The sequence below is a fragment of the Dipodomys ordii genome, unplaced genomic scaffold, assembly GCF_000151885.1.
Source record: "Dipodomys ordii isolate 6190 unplaced genomic scaffold, Dord_2.0 Scaffold90, whole genome shotgun sequence".
NCBI classification, from domain to species: domain Eukaryota; kingdom Metazoa; phylum Chordata; class Mammalia; order Rodentia; family Heteromyidae; genus Dipodomys; species Dipodomys ordii.
The window spans coordinates 9,756,885-9,769,770 of record NW_012267306.1 but is presented as its reverse complement, the minus strand read 5'-3'; positions in this window follow the sequence as shown (position 1 = coordinate 9,769,770).

Below are 12,886 nucleotides of genomic sequence, written 5' to 3'. Positions count from 1 at the left end.
CATGTTTGATACTTTGTAATAGCTTATGAAAAGACTGTTTTCCACCACAACCTTACTTAAGGGACTAAGTATTGTGTGTTGGTTTCCTTCAGTCCCATACAAATGTGCACATTGTGTTTTCCTTTATAAGGCCTTCATTGTCTCTGTAGGTGAGACTTCTAGTACTGAGATGTAAATTTTGAAAAACAAGTGAGTTTCCTGAGCCTTTGGAAATGATGGCTGCTTACAAAGAATAATTTTGAAGAACTGAGAATGACTGTCGGTCAGTTATTTGGATAATCACTGGGCAAATGCTGACGGGAGGTGCTGTGGGATGTCTACAGAAGTACTGGCTAGGCCCCCTCAGTAGCATGGGGAAGAAGAATGTTCTCTTGCACTCTTGCTGCTGAGCACATAATTGGAAGTCTCTACAAAAATGTCCTTAATCTGGACATTAAAATATATATGAATCAAAATTAGAGAACTTCTCTATTGACTTCATTTCTATTCATGAGATAGATTTAGGCATGGTGACATAGTGGTATATAACACGCTTCCTTCCTTCATTCATTTGTGGTTTCTTAGCTTAGTGATTTCTTGTAAAGAAGATAGTAAAACTCAGAAAATATTTTTGGAAAACATTGGCCAATTGTACAAAACAAACGAAAAGAAAATCTCTACAGAAATGATAAGGAATTTGGAAATTTATTCCCTGTTTTGTCACTTTTTTAAAAAAATTTCTGTACCCTTTATTTTGTATGCAAGTTTATCTGATTTGGAGTGGAGAAGGGGAGCATAGAAATGGTGGGACAAAGGATGAACTAAGTCAGCAGTGATACTCACTAGACACCATGCTGAAAATGAACTATACAACTTGTGGAGGAGGGGAGTCAGGAAGGAAAATACCTGGAAGATGGGACACTTATTAAAAAAATGCACTGATTACCAGACTTAAGTAACAATAACGCCTCTGTACATCACCTTTACAATACAAATTTTAAAATTATAATGACAATAAATAAATAAATAGCATCAATAAAACAGAGAAGAAACAGAAAGAAACCTAATTATTTATATATTAAGTAGATAGCCAAACACAAGTACAAAATAAAATAAATGGTTTTAACATAAAACCATTAGTTAATTCACATAGCCTTTTTCTAACTAAAAACACCTAATGTGACATGCCAAAAATAAACTAACATTATAGATGTGCAGTTATGAGAAGTTGTTTTAGAAAAAATGAAATTCAAGTGGTTAGTACCAATTTTAAGAAAATACTGAATTCCATTCATAATGAAAGACAAATAGATTTCATCCTCCAGATTACACAAGTATGATAAAAGTTTTTGATCAGAAGATACAGACAAAATGGTCACTTACTTTTCAGTGTGAAATGGAGCAATTTTTTTCATAACATACATCTAATTATATAAAACACTTTGCACTTTGGGCCACAGAAATATTACAGTTGGGAATTTGCCTGCTTCGTAGTTTATTAAGTGATGCTTTTTCAAGAATGAGCTTTCCCTAGTAAACTACTAGGGACAAATCAGCCAATGTATGTCTAAAATAAGACTTTAGTTAAAAAAATTACATGTTTTTTCATGCATTTGTTTCTAACGCATTTATAAGATTATTTCTTCGTTGCTTTGTATGTCCCTCCCCCACAGTATAACCCCTGCTTTCACTGTATTTGATGTCGCTATAATTTGTGGAGGGGAAGGGGAAAAACAAGTCGTTTAAATAAGGATACGGGTGACCTGTTGCAACAATGAGAAGTACAAGTTGTCATGTCGAAAACGAACTTTACAACTTTGGTGTGGGGGGGGAGGATTAGGTGGGGGGGGCGGGCGGGAGGCTGGGAAGGGATGGGAAGGAGAAACAAAGGAGGAGGCTACAATGCTTGATAAGAAATGTACTCATTATCTTGCTCATGTAATTGTAACCCCTCTGTACAGTATTTTCACAATAAAAAATAAATTAAAAAAATTACATTTTTAGAGTAAAACCTCTTACTGTTGTATAACATGTAGAAGGATGATTTTCATTGTTGAGAGCAATGTTTTGGAAGTGTGTTTTAAACACAGAAAATGTAATGTTCTGGATGGCCTGATGAACAGACTTCCTGTGTATTTCCTTCCACCAGGTGATGCATTCCAAGTGCTTTTTCTACATGTTTCACATAATTATCTTCTTATATCTGAGGCAATCTGGAACCTTTGGCCTTCAATTGTATGTTCTGCAGTTTGTCATTATGAGTCTGGTTCAAAGTAAGAATTTGATTCTGAGGCTTATTCATGCTTTCTCATTGTTTTAAATTACCGATATTCAACTTCATAAATATCCTAAGTGAATAAAGTAACCAATGCATTGCACATTTATTAACCCTTCTACATTTTTAAAAATTTGTTTCTAAAAATCTTCTGGTGAGTAACCAGGTAATTAATACAAAAAGGATAAAAAATGGGTTTCTCAACACTAGCCCACGAAACTTGATCCACAAATTTTGAAAAATACAATACTTTTTTTCCACCCTCGACTTCTTTATAAGAGTAACTCTTCTTCCCTCAAATGCTGGCAGTTCAGTGAAACAGGCACATATCTTCCAGGTTCTGCAGGATCCAAATCTGGGAAAATATAAGCTGAGAGATCCTGGCTCAGGGCCTCTCCTGAGGTTGCAGACAAGCTGTCAGCTGAGGCTGCATCGTATCAAGGCTCAACTGAGAAATGATTTCCAAGCTTGCTTATATATGTTGGCCAGACTCAAATCCTCTTGGCTTGTTGTCTGAAGGCCTTGAATTCTCTCCCAAAGCCCTGCCTTTGAATGACTTCACAGGGTGGTGGCTGGCTATCCTCAGAAAGAAGGATTTGAGAGCACGGAAGAAAATGGAAGCTGTAGAACTTCTTAGAAGTTAACCTAGCAGTAACATCACTATTGTCATCTTTAAAAAAAATAACATGAGCAATACTGTTAATCCCTAGAATGAAAAATCTAAACATGGTTATCATTTTTCATTAGATATAATTATGTCTTTTAATATGTAAATATAACTTTTAATTCAGGCAATATTTTTGCTACTCTTTTATCTCAACCCATGAATCAAGAGAGCTATCTACAGAATATTAGACAACGCAAACCAATCATGGACATTAAAACCTTGGAATGAAAACATATATATTTATAATTCTGCAATTCAATTTCACATCCCAGGTTTTAATCTTAACTTGGAAAAATATACACTATTTCAAATATTTGAAAAGGATTTAATGTCTTACTATTTTAACAGGATTTATGAGCTCAAAGTAACTGAAATTTATTCAAAATAAATAAATAAATTTACTATAATAATTTTTGAAAACAAGCATATCTGTAAGTGTACTTAAAATTTAAATAAATAATTTATTTTCCTCTATTTTAGAACATTGGAATTATTTTTTCTTCAGACATTAATTAGGCAAACTTAAATTCAATTAACCCATTTCAGTTTGAGGATATTTTTGTACAGTAATTTACTGCTCTAGTTATTTTCCTTCTTGAGACATTTAATCTGTTGTAAAGATAAAAGTCACTTTTTCACTGGACAACCTGTCACTGGACTCTTTCTTTTCCAACTTAAGGAAGTACTTCAAAATGTCTGTTGTTTTCACCAACACATCCAACTCCCTTCCATTTCCTTCTCTATATTCCTCTTTTGTTAGAGCAGTTTACTGTGAAATGCAGGCAGAATATTGACTGGAGATGCACCAACAATTGACTTTTCATATGTAATGGCCCAGGGGATATTGGTCAGAACACCTAACTAGGATAGCTAGTGGTATATACTATTACATCAACCAGAGAGAGGAGAGAGGCTGGGAAGTGGTATTGCTGCAGGGTCACAGGACTGAGGAAGTGGCTGCAATCTGTATTTACAAGAAGGGATTGGTAATCTTTAGTTCAACTCAAAGCAAAGATTCTTATTCTGGGTTAATGAGGTTGCAAGTCAGAATTAGGGAGATTGAAAAGCTGGGTACATAGTTAGCAAAGGGCCTAGGGAAAGGAACAAATGTGAAACAACATCACTGGCTTTCTAGAACTAGAGCAGGATCTATGATCTGTGTCAACTGAGTGTTAGAGCTTACATACACAATATTTATATATTAAAGTACGAGCACAAAGAGCTATTTTTATTTTTCAATTCGCTGTTGTTTTAGAGGTGATATACAGCAGGGTTATATTTATATAAATCAGGTAATAAGTACACTTCCTTTCACACAGTGTCAGATGTTCCCTCATTCTCTCCCATTCCTTCTCTCCCATCTCCACCCATGAGTTGCACAGGTCACTTTCATCAATGTCTAGTGTGCTCCACTGAGGAATTGTTTCACTCTTTTTTCTTGGATTCAGTGCCCTCTCCCCACCCCCACACAGATGTGCATGTGAATACAACATGTATAAGATAAAGAATACAAAAGGGCTACGTTAAATGTGATATGCTACCAATTGGAATTGCGTACTCAAAGCACGACCGTATGCATTCGTTTGGTACCATCCATGAACTCCCTCATACGGTTTTCTGACCCGTGTCAGAGGGTGTGGTTCTCCTCAGTGTGACACTCAGAGCTGCAGCACAGCCATTTCCACTTAGTGCTTCCTGTCTACCAGCTTCTCTTCTGTCACCTTTGGAATGGTAAAGAATTAATGGGAAAGAATATTTGCATGTAACACTCATACTCTAACAGAACATAGAACTTCTCTCAGAGGACACAGCTGTGTTTAATAGGCAGTATGACTCTTCCTATTGCTAACTGCATTCCAACCTTGATAGTGTCCTCTGCCTGGGTCACTTAGATAATATGGTGTTGTGTAAATGGTGTGTTGGACTGAGTTTCTATGGTTTGCTTAACTCCTCAGTAATTGTGATTAAATCATTGACAGGTTGAAATGAGCCATAATGGGATGTGAAGGTCAATCTACAGCCTGAATTTCATCTCCAGAAAATTTTCTTTGATTGGTAGAGGTCTGCTTCTGTCCCAAACATACTTTGAGAAAACTGGATTGCAAATGGTCCTATTTACCTTTTTGGGAAGCATTACTATTATTAGAAAACATTCTTATGATATTATTATTAGAATATGCTCTACTATTATTGATTGATATGGTTGCTTTGCTTGAATGTCACATTTCCCGAATTTTTGCAGTTCTCTCTTGTGCACCTTACGATGACTCATGGGTAATAGCAGCATAGAGGCCTCATACCCTTCTTTAATTCTGGTTTGTGTCTTACTTTTCCATTTCCTTTTTTCTTCCTTTCTTTCTTCCCTTCCTCTCTCCCTTCCTCCTTCCTTCTTTCCCTTTCTTTCCTTCCTTTGTTGTTTTTTAAACAATCTTCCTAAATATTCCAGAGCATCTACCCTATCTCACCAAAATTTCAGACTAGAGCATTGGCATTGGTTCCTGAGAGCAGGTGGGGGGTAGTTTGGTAGCTGGTGTGTATTCATTTCCTTCTTTGATGAACTACTGAATTGTTTTTCCTGACTGTGATTATAGAAAGTTTATTTTTTTGTCAGTTGAAGCCTGGAAAGAATCAGGCTCATTGTATACCCAGAATTCCAGTCTAGCTTCACCCTGAATTATATGGATCATTAATTGGGAATGTGGAAGAAAGTTTCCTTGGCATGATGACAAAACACCCATTTGGAAAGTCATACTCAGTCTGTCAGCACGGTGAAATGATGTCACACAAATAGACATGGTCTTGAAAAGCACCTGAATTAGCTATTTGTTACAAATTTGCCTAAGGTAAATATGGTGATGGTTACAAACTGAATCTTTAGCTGAAACTTTTAAATTATTTATACATATATGCCTACTAAACAATTTTGCTAGTGGAATTTAATGTCAGTACATTTAATGAGGCACATTTATTCACTCAGTAGTTTTTAATCATTGATTTAATTTTATAAACTTGAATTAATTTTCATTATTGTAAAACTAAACAATAAAGAAATATAAATATATACTAAATTTCTCTTTACTCTGACTTAGTTACAATTCCATGCTGATCTTAAAGAAACTTGATTTTCAGTAACTTAACCATAAATTATATCATGTACATAGCTTTTTACATTCAAAAATGTAAATCATTTTCATGAGTAGAGGTCATTATACATGTTACTATATATCTATTTCATTAAATAGCTTTACAATCTTATTTTAAATTATTGTTTACTATTATTATTATTATTTATTACAGAAAATGTCTTGAGGGGTTGTCCAGGCTGGCTTCAAATGGACTTTCTGCCTCAGCCTCTAAAGGCTGGGATTATAAGTGTGCATCACTATGCTTGCTAAACAGTGTATTTTCTTCCTTATTATTATATACCTTTTCACTTTATTGGTTTCATTCTGTTACGCTTATAAATGTGAATATATTAGAATTTATTTCATCTTTTACTTGATTGTGGCTACTCTAAAAATCATTTGAAGCAAAACACATTGCACATAAAGTTGCAACATGCATATTTATTATGTATGTTCATGCTTTTGCAAAGACGATTTTTGGAAGAGAGCTTAGTATATCGAAATGGATATAAATGCATATATTGTAAAACACTCTGAAAATGTCCCCTACAATGTATATATATATACATATATGTACATTCATTATTTGTGAAAATTATATAGAAGTATGAACACTGTACTGTTTTATAATTGTCACTATCACTGTTAATACATACTTTTACTCATAAAATGTAAGATCATACTTCTTCATAAAAAATATTAGATGATCACATAAAATTACTTTTTAATTTTTTTCTCCACAACTTAATGAAATAGGAATACTATCACAGGGAATCTAAGTGAAGAGAATAGTTGGGACCCTAGAATAAAAATTGAATCCACAATGCAGTTCTTCTTGTTTTCTCAACATGATTTTAATGTTCACAAAGTGTGGATTACCATAGATTACTATTATAACACATATCACACTCTACTTTTAAAATATATTGATTGCATTTTTTCCATCCATTTTAAAAATTATTTTTGACTTTTTTAAATGAAGGAAAATTTCTCAACACAAAGTTCACCATGGTAAAAGACCATTTCACTAGATTTTAATAGACTCACCTTCGGGCAACTGCTGCCATCACCTGAATATTCCAGAATATTTCCATTACTATTAATATTTTTCCACATTGCCAAGAACATTTAATATTCCCACTGTCTATATATAATTACGCAATCTCTCTACATTCTAACTAAAACAATTATTATTATTATTCTAGTGGATGTGATGTCTAATTTTAGTTTAATTTTCATTTCCGTATTGACTTTTCATTTGCCTATTGTCTTTGGAATACATCCTTTGCAGACTTTCACAGTGAAATCTTTTTTCCCTTAAAAATCATTGAGTTATTCAATTTTTGTACCTTTTTTATTCTAGATATTATACCTTAAAGATTAGGAAAAGAGCAAAATGTTCACTTTCATCTTTTTTATTAGCCCTGTACTTTCTGTACAGAACAATTAGGCAAGAAATATAAATACAGTCACCAGACTCAAAAGAAGCAAAAGGTTCTCTATTTACATATCAATTACTTTATATACAAAACTGGAGTATCCACATATGCATACACACACCAGCAAAAATAGTTTTGGTAATATAGAAAAAATAAAGTTATAAATTCATATACTGGCAATAAAATAGTCATGAAAATTAATTAAACAATTCTATAGTCAAAAAGAAATTAATTAATCAATTCTCTTCATTGTAACATTTTTAAGAATAAAATACTCAGGAATCTATTCTACCCATTTAGTGCAAGATTTGTGTCCTGAACACTAAACAAATGGTTGACTTTCTGGAGAAGTAGCGTAAGAGGTTCATTATTTTGTCCTGTTTGTTGACATCATCCTATATTCCACTTTCAGATCTCAGCAATTTGCTCAGCTTCTGACACAAGTGCTGATGGACAGAATAACCACTTCAATACAGAGGAATGAACTTAGTCAAAAAGTGAGCCTTTCATTATGTATGTGTATAGATGACATATGTTTCTGTGTATTCAATAGTTTAGGCATAAAATTCCTTATCCCTAACATTTTACTTCCTAATATAACTTTTTTCATGAGAGTGGCCTATTTTCTAGACTGTCATCATGCATTTCTCTGACATTGGTCATAAGAAAACACAAACTTTTTTTTATAATTTTGTGTGCATAGATATTTCCAAAATCTATTCTTATGTGTCATGAGGTCAATCTAATAGGAAACACATACAGACAAAAAAGTCATGACCAATTCTTAAAAGCTGAAAGAAGGCTTAGTCAGACATATTTCAGCAAAATTAAAAATAGCTGTCATCTTGAAGCATATAATTTTTACAACTCCAAAATATTTGTGAAGATTTATGTGTAGCAAGCATGCTATCAGGAATACTGTTTGTTATATTTCAAATGACCAGCATGAAAATAGAGTTAAAACTACAAGCACCTGAAAATAAGCCAATTATGTACCTATCTTGGTAGTTATAAAAAAATAATTGTATTAACATTTATTGTCTCACTTTTACTAGGAAAAATGGCCTTGGAAAGGGAAGCAAGTTTAGTACTCTAGAGTTTCTTAGGCATCCCAACACTGTCAATTGATATTTTGTGAATTAAGACAAAGAATTTAGTTTCTAAACAGAATGCTTTGCTTTATCAGATCATTATTGGCATAGAACATTGACAACATTGAGAGTAATTAACATTTAATTTTCATCATCAATCTACAATATCTATTATATTACAGATTTGTGCTGAAATTCCTTGATTTAGAATAATGATATGTAATAATTTCTACTTCTCAATTCTGTTTTTAGTGTTTTCACCCTGAATGATAAATAAAATATAAGAACAATAAATGATATGAATATAAACAAAGATGAAGACATCCCCGCTCCTGAGTCTTATAATCTATAGTTCTTCAATATTTATCCAGAGAAATAAGGCAAGAGAAAGAAAAACAGAGATATAAATGATAAAAAGGAACTTAACCATTTTATGGATGATACGCTCCTTAAAAGACTCTAAGGATTTCACCAGAAAAGTCTTAAGTATGATAAATCCTTTTTAAAATTAATTTACTTTATTGTTATCATAGAGGTGATGTACAGAAGGATTGCAATTACCTGAGTAAGCTAATCAGTACATTTCCTTTCCTATAGTGTCTTCTGGTCTTTCACTCTCGCCCCGTCCTTCCCTCCCATCTCTACCCACTTTCATCAGTGTCCAGTGAGCTCCACTGCTGTGAGTTTTCAGTTTCCCTGAAATTCTGAACCTTCAAGTGCAACAAAGTAGCAGCTATAATAGCAACATGCAAAAATAGCAACTTAACTACACACTAATAGAAAACATGCTGAGAAAGAAAATAGACAAACAACCCCATTCAAAATAACCTAAAGAACATGGATGTTTGTCATGGCTCAATTCTATAATCCTACATACTCAGGAAGCTGAAACCTGGAATCTCCATTTCAAGCTAGCCTAGGGAGAAAAACCCATAAAATTCAATTTTATATTTTTTACCTGTAAAAAGTAGAGTTGGAGGAATAGAACAAGTGATTAAAGTGATCATTTGTGCAAGCAAGATGAGCAAGAATATGACCTACTATAAGCAAAAAAATAAACTGAGAAAAAAACTAACCAAGGAGATAAAAACTTCGCAATTAAAACTATAAAACATTAATAAAAAGGAAAAAACCTGAAGATAACACTTGAAGATTTAAAAAAAATTACACATGTTCATGAATTGGAAGAATTAGTCAATACTGTAATAACAGGTATATTACTGAAAGTGGCCTACAGTTTTAATGAAATTCCTACCAAATTCCAATTACATTCTTTACCAATATTCCCGATATTCAGTTGGAAACATCAATGACCCTGAGGCATCAACGCAATCCTGAACTAAAAGAGAAATGTTAGGGTTATCACAATATATGACTTCAAAGTATATTTGAACAGAGATCTTTAGAATATAATAGAGCAACCAGAAATGAGCCCATGAACCCACATACTTATGGGTTCTTGATTCTCAACAAAGGGGCCAAAAATACTAGTGGGCAAGGGAGATAGTCTGTTCAATAAATGTTGCTAGAAAAAATGGAAATCCACATGCAGAAGACTGAAAATCGATGATTTTATGGTTCTGCACACACAAACACACAGAGAAAACCAAACTGAAAATAAATCAAAATACTATAAATGGAAACTTTGAAACTATTTGAGGAAACAGTAAAAGCATTGAAATGAGCATAGGCAACAACATTCTAAATAGAATTCTAAGAGTTTACAAAATAATAGCAAAAATTAACAAATGAGGTTACATAAAATTAAAAATCTTCCCATCAAAGGTAACAATTATCAGGATGATGAATATGAAAAAAAAATCTTTGTCAGTTTTGCATCCTACATTCTTAGATATCAGGGAAATATAAATCAAAGTTATATTGAAATTCCTTCTTGCCTAAATTAGAATAGTAATGAACAAGAAAAAAAGACAAAAGAGCAACAAAAAAATAATACTAGCAAGATGTAGGAAACAAAGGAATCCTTATATACTGATGATGAGATTGTAAATTATTACCGCCATTATAGAAACCCTTTTGAAGCTTCTTCAAGAAACTAAAATAGAACTTTCTGATTTTGATATGCCATTCCTAAGCACCCACCAGATGGAATCAGAGTAAGTGTACAGTATATACCTGGACACACATATTTATAGCGACACTATTCACAATAGTCAAGTTATAAAAGTAGTCAAAATATCTATCAGCCAATGAACAGATGAAGAAAACATGTTAAAAGTACAAAATGGACTTTTATAAAGCCATACTCAGAGTGAAATTATGTCACTTGCAAGAAAATTGATAGAACATCTTGTTAAAATAAACCTGGCTCAAAGACAATACTAAAGATTTTGTCTCATATGCAGAATGTAGGTTCTTTTTAAATTACCAGAAGATAGAAGGGGGATATATGGGAAAGGTAGGGAACCAAGAGATTGTAAGAAAGACAAGTGGAAGTTGGGAAGAGAGACAGGAGAAGGTTATTGGAGATGAACACAATCAAAATACATCAGGCACAAGCATGAAAAATGTCATAATGAAACTCACAATTTTATAGAATTGTTATAAAATTGTTTAGTCTAGGGATAAAACTTAGTTTTCTCTAGTCATTAGAGTATTAAAAAGCAGGAAATTTTTTGAAGCAGGCAGAGCAAGTTTGAAAGTGAAAAGAAAGCCAGGGAACAGAAGTCATGATACTCTCTCCATTTGGAGAAGAACTCCAAATAGGAATCCAAAGGAGCCCTCTATGAGGTCGTTTTTATAGCATAGGGTACCTTAGGTTTTTCCTTCCTTGGACTCTGTCCTGATTGCTTGGTAACTTGTGCATGTGCTGCCCAGCTTTTTTGATTGGTTGAGCAAATACCCAGACATAAGCATTATAGAAACAAGAAGCACCATGAAAGGGCCACATGATATCTGCCATATGTCATGTCTACTAATTTTTATAACACTTACATAACAGGTTCCCTTTTTTCCCTCAATACTAATAAATGCTATTGTAAAAAAATAATATTGATAAGTGTATGTAGAGAGACTAACAAGTAAAAGTGTGGCTACTTTCAAAGTTCTATACATAATTGGGATCTTCTAAACATGTGTCTTTAAATCTGCAAATAAAAGTGAGTCATCATGCAATAAAAATAAAAATAGTACCAACAACATTGGATGAAGTCTGACTTTAATTATAAATATTATAAATGTTTATGGGATCTCCTTTCTAGACTATTCTTAACTATGGTATTTGTTTACAAATTCCTAATTTCCTAACAACAGATACTATTCCCAGAGCAAAACATGCAATTATTATGCTGCTATTCTGACATAAATGAATGGAGATAATTTTGTTGCAATGAATAAAGTCTTTTCACATGATCACCACTGATCCTGTAAAGTGCGATATTAGGGAGTTTAAGTCTCTGAAAAGTAATCTTTACCCCTACCACATGTGTCTTGAATTAGTGGAAAAAATGTAATGAGTATTCTACTTACTACTAGTTGCCCTAAAGTCTATTGTATATCATTATATTTATATTTTGTCTTACTTAAGTACATCTTTATTAGTATTACTAGACATTTTGGGGGATTGAATTTTTGTATTGCTCAAATATGCTAGCATGCCAAGCAAGTGAGCTTTATTTTTTTTTCTTTTTTTCTTTTTTCTTTTTCTTTTTCCAATCATGGGGCTTGAACTCTGGGCCTGGGTGCTGTCCTTCAGCTCTTAGCTCAAGGTGAGCGCTCTACCATAAATAAAACAAGTATTTTCTTATTGGAACCAAGTTAGTAATGAAGATGAACAGAGGATGAGGATTTGGATGAGTGTAAAAAATATTTTTTGTGGGATTTTTAGCAGAATCTTTATATAGGTACAGTTTCAAAAATCTGACACTTGATTTTAATATGTAGTTCTATTTCACTGGTTAATAGTGGTGAAGATAGACATAGTCCTCCTATCTTGGAAAGTCATTAAGTTTATTTCAAAATACCATTAAACTTAGCATGAGATCCAAAGGATGAAACTCAATTTTGACATGTGAAGACTCAACCGGTGAGTAGAAATGACAGGAAATTTGATCTAGTTGGGTAATATGTATCATTAATGTTGGCCTGTATTACCTATGGCAAAGAATATCTTGGTGATGATCAGAGCACTCTAAGATGAAGGTTGATGGATTTATACCAATTCAGTTCAATAAAAATATATTTGATAGGATATCTAAAAATTTACTGAGCATGTCAGATCCCCATGTGACCTGAGTGTGTCCAATTCAAAAGATTTTGATGTAATAAAGATGGAGACAAGTGAAATGAAT